This window comes from Corapipo altera, unplaced genomic scaffold (assembly GCF_003945725.1).
Source record: "Corapipo altera isolate COAL_440 unplaced genomic scaffold, ASM394572v1 44, whole genome shotgun sequence".
NCBI classification, from domain to species: domain Eukaryota; kingdom Metazoa; phylum Chordata; class Aves; order Passeriformes; family Pipridae; genus Corapipo; species Corapipo altera.
In genome coordinates this window covers 295,012-307,928 of record NW_020884880.1, presented here as the reverse complement: position 1 = coordinate 307,928, position 12,917 = coordinate 295,012, and the positions used below count along the sequence as shown (strand labels likewise).

At 40.3% G+C, this 12,917-nt stretch overlaps 1 protein-coding gene across 4 annotated transcripts in view; it reads left to right on the top strand.

Annotated features, from left to right (window-relative positions):
* STEAP4 (STEAP4 metalloreductase) overlaps positions 1-12,917 on the top strand; it is a 64,322-nt gene that overhangs the window by 30,247 nt on the left and 21,158 nt on the right. The window contains exon 1 of one of the 4 annotated variants that reach the window (XM_027639451.1): positions 2,040-2,116. The exons of 2 other annotated variants lie outside the window; for them this stretch is intronic. The gene's annotated coding sequence lies outside the window, so the exon portion shown is untranslated. Of the gene's footprint in view, positions 1-2,039; positions 2,117-12,485; positions 12,813-12,917 lie in introns of those variants that run through there. One more of the 4 variants, XM_027639449.1, reaches the window with a different exon arrangement.

The window sequence follows — 12,917 nt, the reverse complement described above, 5'->3', positions numbered from 1 at the left end:
AATAATTTAATTCCTTTTTCTCTGGTAATTTTATAATCCTGGATCTCATTTTAAAAGCTCATTTTATATGATAAACAGAACATAAAAATCTACATGGGAACTGCATATTCTTCTATTTAGTACAAAAAATATATTGAGTATATGCAGTTCCAATGATTTGAGCTGGAATTTAAGAAACAAATTAAATACAATCTCTCTTCTTGATGTGAGAAGATTACAGTAACTATCATGGTAGAAGTAATTTAACATTTAATGATTTTCTTCTGTCTTAGAGATGTTTTGAGAATTATTCCTAGTGTCAAACAGAAATAAATCCTATAAACTGGCTATAATAAACCAGTAGGAGTTTCTACTGTGTCTGCAACATTTAGATGGGACAGTTACTTTCCCTTCTGGCAGATGCTTTATGGGTCACATCATTTAGTACACCAGAGTTTTATTGTGAGGCACCATTGCATGCTGCAGAAAACGTCACAATATTCATCTGGAGGAAAGAAATCCACCTGAGGATTCCTTGATGGTGCTCTTAGCTCACAGCTCTGTAGCAAAGAGCAGAGTTTTCACTGCTATGAGGAAAGTTTGGAGTCTGCTCTCTCACCCAGCACACCTCCAGACAACTACAGGATAAACAAATGCCTGTCCGGACAACACTATTGCCACTGTCTTGTCTATCCCTGCTCTATCCCAGACCTCTGAAAAGGAAGCTGCATATAAGACAGCACAAGCCCTGGGAAGGAGCATTAATTTTTGGAAGCAGTTAAAGAAACACCACCAGTGTACTTAACTCTGCTTTCTTTCGTGTTTGATTCAAACAACACTTTTGGACAGGAGACAAGGAAAAGTCAGTGTTGACAGAGAATTTTTTGTGGTCCACAGTAGATTGTTCCCTCTTTCCCATTTCAAACTTGATCTTCTCCCTCCCAGGACAGGCACTGAACAAGCCTGAGGCCAAACCAGGGCACAAAGTTCCAGCCTGGAAGGAATTCTGTTCCATGAAGTAGGTAGTTAGAAATCCTCCCTGTGTCCTCATTTCCGTGACATCTGTATTCACTTTTTTTAACCATCAGTCAGACCAGGCTCCTCAGAAGAGATAAGCTGCAGATCTCAGTAGGACTCAGGCCTGAAAATGAAGCTAATTTTATGCAAGTTGTTTTTAACATTTTCTTTCCACGTAGCAGGATTCATTTGCGTTGAATGTGGTTTGATTGACTGCATATGCTGTATAACTGAAAAATGACAGCTGTCAGTTCTTAGACAAACAAACTAACCCAGAACATAGGAACCCAACTCCTCCAGGAGTCTTCATTTTGGGTTCCCACCTCATAAGGCTGATGAGACCCATGCCCAAGACTTCTTTGCTTGGTTCCACAGGGCAGAGCTGTACAGCCTAACAAGCAGGGCATTGTCATTGCTAGTAGGAGCCCACAAACTTTGTATTATGTCTGGAAAGCCTTGGAGCTAGGACATGCTTGTATTATCTTGGACTTGCCTGAACCTTTCTTTTAGCTAGGTGAGCTGTAACAGAAATTGTTTAGCTGCCAGGTGAATGTTACCTAGTTTGTTTAAGTTTTAGCTTAGCTTTGTAGGTTTGTGTATTGTAATACCTATTGTTAAAACACTTCTACGATTTCTGTATATAATAGATAATAGAGGAGCAGTAGCTACTTTGTGTAGAGCAGCTATGACGTGGAATAAAACTAGCATAGAGGATTATAGAGGCAACTGATTATAGAAGAGGTTCTGTAAGTGTGGAGATAGGATGAAACCAGACACTCCTGGGCTATAAGCAAATCACTAATGATCAGTTACTGGTTATTAAGCCCTTTGGAAGGCCAATAAAACTGGCTTTAGAGATAACAAAGGGAGCAAGGAACAAATATTTACAATGAGTAATTAAAACATACTATATATATTTAGATATAAATTGGAATTTTGGACTGATGAAGAAAGAGTAACGTGCGGTACATGCTAAGAAACATATAAAAATAGCCCCACACTGATCCTAGAGTGAGGTGAAAGAAATCCTCAGCAGCACTATACTTCTTCCAGTGAAGAACTCGGGACACTAACAGCTCACCATAGCTCTCTCCCCTGCTTCTTGAGGACTAACAGAAGGGTGAGCATAACACTGGAGAAAGGGGTAGACATGAGCAAATTCGTTTGTACTAGTATCAATTGCATCATGACTTGGACGAAGCTACAATAATTGGAAAATTTGAAGTGATGGTTTCCTCAAAATGGGATTAACAATAATGCTTTGATTATACTGCAAATACCTTAATTAATTCCTGGATTGATATGCAAGGTTTCATTTTTCAGCTCATATAAATTTTGTGATATGGGGTTTTTTTGTGTATTTTGCACCCATAATTCTTAATTGCAATTGTGGATGCAATGCAAAAATAGATTAACAAAATTGTTATTCTCTGGAGCATAAGATCTACACGATGACAAAAAATACTGAGTACATGAGACAGAAGTTGAAGTATGAGTTAATACTAAACCAAGCATACTATCTACAGGAGACGGAGATTTCAGAGAGACAATTGTGCCTATTGCTTGGAAGAAGAAATAAAGCCTCTTTGGTTTAGAGAAGGTGAACACTTTTTATTCTGACAACTCTGTTTTCCCATTAGTAGCTTCCCAAGGCATTGCCATCAGATTGTTGACAGAAATGTGGTTTTGTAAGTATTAATTTCTAGAGGGGTTGGCTCTGTCCCTTAGGCCATAATTTTTGTCACAATAGAAGCAGCTTTTTACATTGCTAAAATTAGTCTTTCAGTTGACTTTGCAGGCAGAAATATGACAAATGCTTCTGAAAATTCTTATTAAGCAAATTTCATGGAGGTATTTATTCAATTTCTTGACATTCTTTAAAAAAATGCAAAATAGAGTATTTTTCTGAGGTATATGACACATTTAAATAACGTCTCACAGAAATAACAGGGTGTAGATGAGAATGGTCAAGATGACAATAGCTTTACTGTAATACATGCCCGTGTTTCCAGTACCATTTCTAGCATCTAATACAGTCCACCTGAATCTTCTACCTGTTTGCATTTTGATTTTTCTAAATAATAAAATGGACAGAGGGAACGGAGAACAGAAGGCCCAATAAAACAAGGTAGAAATTTTTCTCTTGTTCGTTTAAAGTCTCTTGGGGCTGTTGTTGGCATATCTTCCAGTCCATAATCACCTGCCTGTGAAATACTACTTGTGAAACCTGGAAGTCCACATCTGTACTTGTTCTGTAAGACCTCTCATTCCCACTTCATTGAGTTAGCCACTACCTTCACAAAAAGTAATCCTAATGTGGCTGGGGTAGCATCTGACAAAGAAACCAGAGAAAAGCTCACTGATCATAATAAGCATATTTTAAAAGAAGTTGAAGGGACAAGAAATCTAGAAGAAAGAGAAGAGGAGCAGAGAGAGCAGGGTCAGTGCTCTGAGGTCAGTAAGAGGAAAGTGTGAAGGGAAGAGACTTTGAGACTAGACCATTTGTTGTTCAACGATCAGAAACGAAACCTTTTGGAAGGATTATGTCAGTTAATAACAGCTCACAATCATTTCTGAAGAACTCATACTCATCCTTTCAGTGAAACTCTTCCTACCCAGTGAAACCAGCACCTTGCATTGTTCAAATAACTTTCTCTTTTGTCTTCTGGTTGGTGGCCAAGTATAGCAATGATGGCCAGTAATACCATATGCACTCAGAAGCCCTGAATAAACTACTGAGAAGTCTGAGAGGCCTGATAGCACTACAGACAAAGTCCTCTATATCATTGCCAGGCTGGCACCAGAAGTCATTTACTCACTTAAGTACCCTATTCATCTTCATGTCTCCTACTTATTGCTCTCTGTCATAATGCAGTATAAATTCTTTTTCTGTGATTAATTATAACATCATAAATGTATCACTAGAAAAGAAGTTCTACCCTTCTTAAGGGAGCACAGCTAAAAAGATATAAAAATTACTTCTCCTAGGCAAAATGTAAACTTTTATTTCTGTCTGCGTCTGCTGGTTATTGCTCACATTATAATGAAGTTCCTGTTTTCAAAAGGAAAACAAAGAAAAAGATGGGAAACAAAAATACATTCTGTATGTCAACTAGCCTAGAAGCAAAATGATGCTTTACAAGCTCTTCCAGTGCTGGATGATACCAAGAAATATCTACCAAGAAATCTGTGTCCAGAAAATTTATGTTTACAATGGGTAAACAAGGATTAAAGCAGGACACAAATACCGTGCACATTCAGTCAGACTTAGTCAGACTGGGCATTGAGCAGAGCTCAGAGGAAGAGATTTAAACTAATACGGTAGTATTCACTGGAATAAGTGGAGAGCATGGGCATAAAGAGGTAGTCTGGCTCAACTGATACGTAGTAATTCCTTCAGCTGCTGTGACTTGATCATCTGTTTGAGTATTTTCACAGTAGGGGTGATTTTGTCAGCTATTGAACTCAATAAAAAGTCTGGCTATGCCAGTGGTGTGATTATTCAGCTGTTGGAGTGGGTTGCTCAGAATGCATTTGGGGCCTTTTTAGTCTTTCTGAGTCCATAAAATTGACTGGTTCACCTTTCTATATTTTCCACTATTATTAGGGTTTATATTTCTCCTTGCAGCTTATTTTTTAATTAGCTAGAGAGTAGCTGTAAAGACATCACATAAATAGGAACAATAGTCTGGTATGGTTATGGGCAGAAGTTCTGTAGCTTATTTTCTCTCTCACAAGCAGTTCTAAATTTCCAAATATGGTTGCATCCCAAATGTGGGAAAAGGATACAGTGGTCTTGGGGTTTTTTAAGTGGAATTTTAAAAATAGTTTCATTTGGAAGATCTACAACATTTTTCAGGTCTATAAACCTCCAAAAGAGATATTAATCTTTCCAGAATACATCAAACACCTCTTGTTAACCTCCTCTAAATATGACAGGTTAGCTTCATGGAATGGAAGCAACTTCAGCTAGAATTACAAAGCAAAAAATATCATCCTCTCTGACTTACGGATGTTTGTAAATTCTTCTAAGAAAAAGCACTAGATGTAAGGGAATGACATTCAGGGCTTGTAGACCATAAGGATGTATTCAACATAGCCTAGGCAGATTTCAGTTCAAAGGCATTATGGTCTGTAAATAAATATTTCTTAAATTTACCTTTTTTTCCTAGCCTCATTTTGAATCTAAATATAAATCTAAAATACAGCACCCCTTCCTGTGAGCTTCAGACTATGATGTTTCCAGTTGTTGAGGACACTCTACAGACATAAAGCACTCCCAGTAAGACACCATTACTTTTGTGCAATGTTTGTACCTCCCCACAGCCCAAGTAAAAGTACACTTATCCAAATACAAAATACATCAGTCAGAAGCTCAGAATGTAGGCTCTGCTTTGGGCCATTGACTGAAAAATTTCTGTGTGCTTTACATCATGCTTTTTTTTCACTGTACCTAAATGTTCTTCACAGAATAATTCAGCGGTAAGTATTTTGTCTTCCATCTCACGCAAAATCACAGTACAATTTATCTGTGAAATGCTAGGAAATTAAAATCCTGCATATTTCTCTATAGCAGACAATAGCTGCCTTGGGAGATATTTTGGCCTCCTGGTAGGCACTGTCATTAGCAGAGTATGTTCCCAGAAACTAAGTGAGCAATAGTGTTACATTTTTGTTGTAATTTAAGAAAAGACTAATTAGAAACAAAGCAACAAGCCTGAATGCAACAGGAATCCAGAGCAGTCTTCACAAATGCATGCACAAGAGCTCTCTCTGGTCACAGGGTAACTTTATCTGCTGAAACAGCAAGGAAGGCTGAACGGTATTATCATCTCAAAAATGGAAGTGTCACTCTGTAAATAGATGATAAGTGCCAGCTGAACAAAATTACCTTTATTTAGCATAAAAAATCATGATGTTTTAGCTGCATGTGTCTTCAGCACCTTTAATTCCCACTTGAAAACCAAGTAGGAATTTTTGGCAGGTAGCCAAAAAAATAGAAAATAACACCAAGAATGTAAAAGCTTATACAGTTACATTTTCCCATCTCCTAGTGACACTATTACAAGTAAGAGGTCCCTCTGGGATCATCTTTACTGATCTTCACATGTACATTGAAAACTAATGGGATACAATGAAAACCTGAGACATCTCGTATATATATATATATGAGTGTAGTTCCTTTGAAAATATTAACTTTAGAGGAAGGAATCTAAGAGAGAATTTGGCTTTGGCCAAGTTGGGAGCAGCAAACAGAAAAATGTTTCAGCCATTACAGACTTTCAGCCACTCATGTGTCAGTCTCACTTAAGACAAGAAAAATTATTCCCTTTCTCATGTTTCTCACTTCTCAAACACTTTCTAAGATGATCACAATGAAGCATGGACAGGCTGGACAAGCCTAGTGATTTATTTAGGAAGAAAGAAGGTAGAAATGACTGTCTCCTCCAAAAAGTCACTCGTTCCCTTAGCTTTGAACCTCTGTATGTATATATTTGATTTGTGACTTCACTCACTGAGTACCTTATGAAATGCTCTTTATCTTGGTCTGCAACTTCTAGCAACATGTGTTTCTCACCAGCTTGCATGCCCAGTGCTTCCCTCATAGTCTTTACAGATAAATAACTTTTCAGGAAAGAAAACTAAAGCTGTCAAAAGTTCTGGAGCTTATGCACAGTAATGGTCTGGATACTCCCACTCTGTAGAAATTGATAGCAAACACTGCCAGCAGCACCATCTGAGCACATGAAATAAGAGAAACATCACAGGAAATAGTCAAGCAAAGTTCAAGAAAATTTGTTGACTTTATTTGATCTGTCTCCTGAACACCTCTTTTTTTTTTTTTAATCAAGTTTCACTGAAGTTACTCTGAATTGTTTCCAACCAACGATGGTGCCATTGTATGGGAAAACCACAGATTTAACAGTGACACCTGTAACTGTGACTTTGTGAAGGGTAATATTGTTTCCTGATTCTGGCAAAGCTGACGTCAAGTCAGCTACCCCTAAACACTAAGGACCCAGTACTTCACTCCCAAGAAACTATGCTTTGTGCAGAAATGCCATGATAGGGGCAAAGAATACAGGACAAAGCTTATATTTAAATCATGCTACTGCATGCCCTGCTTTCAGGTAGAAATGCATCTTACTGTGGCATCACTGACATTAGGATTAACTAGTCTACTTGATGATGTTTTGTCATCTCTAATGCATAAATCGTCAAAGATGTGTTGATTTCCATCCTGAATACCTATGCAAACTTGGACTTCAGAATAAGCTCCCAGCACAAGATCTCGTTTATTATGTTGTCTGTCTGTGAAGGTTGCACACAACAAAGACAGGCTTTAAAATGCTATAGTCAGAACTTTTGTTTCAGATGCTAAAACTTCTACGTACATTCCCCTGACTATACCTTCCCTGCTAAGGAAAACATAATAATAAGTATATTTCAAAAAGTGATACAGCTGAGTGGTACAGATGTTTATCAGTAGCCTTGAGGCTGTATTTGTCAGTAAATTTCCATCAGCCTTTGAGGTGTCCTGTGGTGTCCCTGTGGGCGTGCTGGCTCCCCTAGGGCACAAGGACTGCTTCTCTCATGGGCAGATAGCCTAGCTGTGTGTCCTGGGTCTCCCCGGTTTCAGTGTGTGTTTGCTGTCTGATGGAGATTTTGCAGCACAAAGTGACAGGCTTTGTGCCTCTTCTTCTCTTTCCCTTCTGGGTTTTTTTAGAAGGTTGTCATCTCTTCTTCCACAGTAACTATGAGCCTGGGGAAACAACCTCCTACAAACAACATGCAGCTTTGTAACATCATTGCTCTTTTTTTTTTCCCTAAAAAAAGGAGCACAGGCAAGTATGATATGAGAACAAATGAAATAAACAAAAAAGGAAGGTGAAGTGTGAGAGATGAGAGCTCAAAAATGTATGACAAGGACCCCAAAGATGGACACCAAGAAGAGCACACCCCTCACAGCAGGCTGCTGTGGGTTGTCAGGGTTGTTGGCCATCTAGGAGTGGTAGGTAAGCCCAGTGGTTTCAGCATCCCCCCTCTTGCGCTCTGCTTTTTTGGTGGCAGAGATGGACAGAGTGGCCAGAGTAAAGAGACCTGCCAGCAAGCAGGTCTTGTGATTTACGGGTCTTGTGATTTATGGGTGAGGCAAAAACTGAGAGCTGAGACAAGGAGAAGATTCAGAAGCTGTGAGAAGTACTGGGAGGGAGTACTCCCAGAGGAGGTACAGAGGAGGGACTGCAGAGAGCTGCCACCTGCACATGCAACTGGAGGCTCTGCAGGAGGGATGCCTGCCTCTTTGTGGCTTCAGGGGTCCTGGTTGCTTCCCCATCCCAGGTGTGGACAAGGTCCTGGGAGAAGACCAGCAGCCCAGAAAAGTCTCCCAAAGGCAAATTACTGCAGGGATCAGTAGAGGGTGTTCACAGCAAAGCCCTTGGTGCTGATGGAGGAAAGAGCACATCGGCACTCCCCACATCAGACTGCCTGCTCCAGAGAGAGTGTCTCCAGGGCCTGGAGGAGAGAGGTCTGGAACCAGCTATGTGTGCAGACCAGCAGCCCTAACCTTTTGTCCTCCGGGGCCAGGAGGACCCTCCAGCCCATCACCTGTGCAACCCTGCCAGAAGCAGCCCTATGTTCCTGGGCCCAGGGTTCATTCTGTGTTGGAGCTGGTGTTTCTGCCACCAGCATCGCACAGCCTGTGAAGCACCAGCAGCTCCCAGAACCCCACATGACATCTACATGGGTGCATTTCACCTGTCTCTATACATCTACATGGTATTTTAATTCCTTTTTCCATGCTTTTTGGGCTGAGCAGGAGAAAACCTTGACACACACTACAGTTTTCTGAAGTCTTCTTGTCAGGGGCCAATAGTAATAGATAGTAAGACTGCCTCAGAAAAAGAAAAATAATGGTTTGGATCACAAACACTCAGAAAGCATTAATAATCACATCCTCTCATGATCCAGGGTTTTTCTGTAAACACTTTGACTAGGTACAGCCATCACAAGGCCAAGTACCAGGTCCTACACTTTGACCACAACAACCCCCTGCAGTACTACAGGTCAGGCACAGAGTGGCTGGAGAGCAGCCAGGCAGAAATGGACTTGGGAGTTTGGACTGACAGGAAGCTGAACATGAGCCAGCAGTGTGCCCAGGTGGCGAAGGACAATGGCATCCTGGCCTCCATCAGGAACAGTGTGGCCAGCAGGAGCAGGGAAGTGATTCTTCCCCTGTACTCAGCACTGGTGAGGCCACACCTGGAGTACTGTGTCCAGTTCTGGGCCCCTCAGTTCAGGAAGGATATTGAGGTGCTGGAGCAGGTCCAGAGAAGAGCAACAAGGCTGGTGAAGGGACTCGAACACAAGTCCTATGAGGAGCAGCTGAGGGAACTGGGATTGTTCAGTCTGGAGAAGAGGAGGCTCAGAGAAGACTTCATCACTCTACAACTACCTGAAAGGAGGTTGTAGCCAGGTGGACTCTTCTCCCATGCAACCAGTAGTAGGACAAGAGGGCACGATCTTAAGCTGCACCAGGGGAAGTTTAGGTTGGATATTAGGAAGAAATCTTTTACAGAGAGAGTAATCAGACATTGGAATGGGCTGCCCAGGGAGGTGGTGGATTCACCGTCCCTGGAGGTTTTTAACATGAGGCTGGATGTGGCACTTAGTGCCATGGTCTAGTAACCACAGCAGTGTTGGATCAAGGGTTGGACTTGATGATTTCGGTGGTCTTTTCCAACCCAGTTGATTCTATGATCCTATGATCACCATGGCCACATTACATAGGGTATACCTTATTCTCCTTCTAAACACAGTTGCTAAGCTGAGACTCACGTACAAGAGGTCCCTGGCCTTTTCCTCACCCATTTGAATCTTGAAATTATTGGCATATATGCTTTAGAAGATCTTCCCCAGTAGTGTTTTTGAGTTCACCACTCTCATGTTTCCAGGATAAATTTAATCTTGTATTTATGATATGAATTTTTTCCTGAAGCATCTCAGCCTCAGTAACCATTGTTGTAATAAGAGTGATGAACAAATATCTCTCTGGACTTGGTTCCATTGTCAAATTCTCTAGAAATCCAGCTTACAATTTCAAGGATATATTGAAGCTGCAAGTCACACTCCATAACTGAAAAATAATGAAAAATAACCATTGGCCAGACTCTGTTTGGTAATTCCTTATGATTTACAATCAGTTTCAAATAGCACTGGCCTTCAGTAAATAAAAATGTATGGGTTTGTTTATTTCCATGACTGAGATTAAATCTTCTTTTTTTTTCCCCCTGTGAGTATACCTAAGTTTTTGTTAACTCATAAACTACTACAGTCTTTTTTTATTATTATTTTCCACACTGCTTAGAAGGACTACATCAACATATGCCCTGAAATCCTCCATGGATGATTTACTTTAAGGTCTGAAATGTCTAATTAATTCCTTCTTTCTCAGTTTTTTCAATAATTACATGTAAGATGATTATGACAGCACTCTCCAGAAGCTACATTAGGTACATATTTCTCTTCAAAATTCAACATCCAAATACTGTTGGAGAATACATATTGATGAATATTATCTGGTGATTTACTTGGGTTTGTGCCAATTTTTTTTCACGTATGTTATTATTTGTATTACATAGTATTTACAGTGTTGTTTGTCCAGCTTCAGCCCAGAAGGACACTTTCTTTCTGTGGCTGCTCTCAGCCAGCATTTTTCATCAAATCTAAATGCCATCTGTATAAATCTTACTAACTTGAAAGGCATGAAAAATTTATCACATTTTTCCTTGGGTGCCAAATGCAGCCTAACTAGGCATGTGAGAAAACAGTGCAGCTCACAAAGGCTTCAGAAAGTTCAAAAAAACCCCACCCTTTTATTTTTGCTACTATGAATACCTGCCAGGAGCCCCATGATGTGTGAGGGACAGAGGTATTTGTCACTGACCATATCTCCCCTTGGTAGTGTAACAGACCTGTTCTGTTTCTTCAGGTCTATCAATGGACAAACAAGGAGTTTCAGTCATCTTTTCTATAACTGCAAGAACTATTCTGTCTATTCTTCCAGTCATTCCAGAGCGATGCGCATATCCTGCTCCTCTTTAAAGCACGGCCTTTCAATGTGAAGGGATCACATAGGTGTGGGAATTGTTGGACAATTCAGTGCTTTCCTGAATTTTTTAGTATTCATAAGGTATTGATCCACTATAAAATGACTTCAAATTATTTTCAGCTTTTTTCGCTCGTGTTCTTACACAGGATCTAAATGCTTACATCACCTTGATGCACTGAATTGCACTGCACTTTCCCTTTTTTCCATCTATTATGAATTTGTACATTTATTTCTCATATATCTTCTGTAGACTTAGCCCAGTGGTTTTAAACTCTGTGACTCAACTATTTTCCTTTCCATTCCCTTTAATTTAAGTGTAATAACACAACTTTTGGCAGCATCTTAGTATATGGGTCACCTGAAAATCAGTACTACTACTATCCCCAGACAGATCCACTGCCTTGGTGTCCTTTGCTCCTGTAAGACATTCTGAGACAGGTCATATGCTCTGCATATGCCATGTGTGCCTTGCTGAAACTTCCAACCTCTTCCAAAGTGATATCACCTTTTTCAGTTCCTGGATCTTTTCCAGTTGTTCAGGTGTCACACTTTGTCACAGTGTACAAGTGATACAGACTGTTCCTCTCCTAAGTCTCAAACATGATCTGATCCCTTCTCTAGGACTCAAGCTCTCAAACACTCTTTCTTCAGTCCTAGTGCAGTTAAAAGTTGTTCTGAAAGAAACTTCTTCTCCTCTCTTTTTGTTTTTAGAAATCACCTTTATGTTTTATGTTTTCTATTTTTCCTTCTTAGTGTGTTTTCCTAATTAGTTTCCAGTAAGTCTCCCAAAGGCAAGATTGTGTAACAACATTTTTTTTTTTGTTTTCCTCTTTAATGGTAGACATTGATTGCAAGTCTAGAGTGCTATATTATTTAAATCCCTTTCAATTCATTTTTCAAACTTATAAAGTATCAGTGCTAGTGAGACTGTATTAGACCCTTTCTCTTATCTGGACTATGATCCAGTCCAAAGATCTCTTGATGCTCAAGTCATCTGTTTGGAGTTATGTCCCATTCCGAACAGATATGTTACGTCAAAAAATTTGCATCCTCACAGCAGCTTATCCCTTAAAGACTCATTTCTCAATACATATCCATTGAAGACTCTGGCTCCACAGGATAGCTCTAGCTACCAAGAATATCTAGAGAATCTCAGAGATCAGGTACTTTCAAGTATCCCCATGCCAAATTCCATTCATTCCAATGTGACATTCCTATTGTCCCTACTCACAGGTAAAATGGCATAGGACACAAAAAAAGCAGTTCTCCTTTCAGGCAAGCATTTGCTGTTGTGCTTCTACAACATTCTTGGCTTCTGCAATTCTCGGGTTAGGCTTCCAAGAGTAGAGAAAGGCAGCCAAACCTTAGGTCTGGCCAGTAGCCAAGGGGCAAGTCAGTGCCAGCATGGCAAAAGCAACCACAGCTTCACCTCAGCTGTAAATACAAGGTCTGGGACTTTCCCTGAGACTTTGACGGGAAGTTCTTTCAACTCGCGCAGACAGAAAAGGCTTGCGACATCCCCTCATCTGTTTCTCCCCTGTGCACTCACCCCAGCTTCCACTAGATAAACACCAGACGGGCTGCCAGAGTTTCTGCACTCTTCTCTGCAGCTCCTCAGATCTCTCTTGGTCCAGCACATACAGCATCTCAGCAGCTCGGAAAGCACTGCCTTGCTTAGGGGGACTGGATCAGGTTGAGTGCGCAGGTGAGTTTTATATAAATGAGACAAAAGTTTCTCTTATTTCTGCAGGTGGGAACTGGGAACGAAACAGCTAAACTGTTGACCTGGGAAGCTTAGATGGGCTCAAAC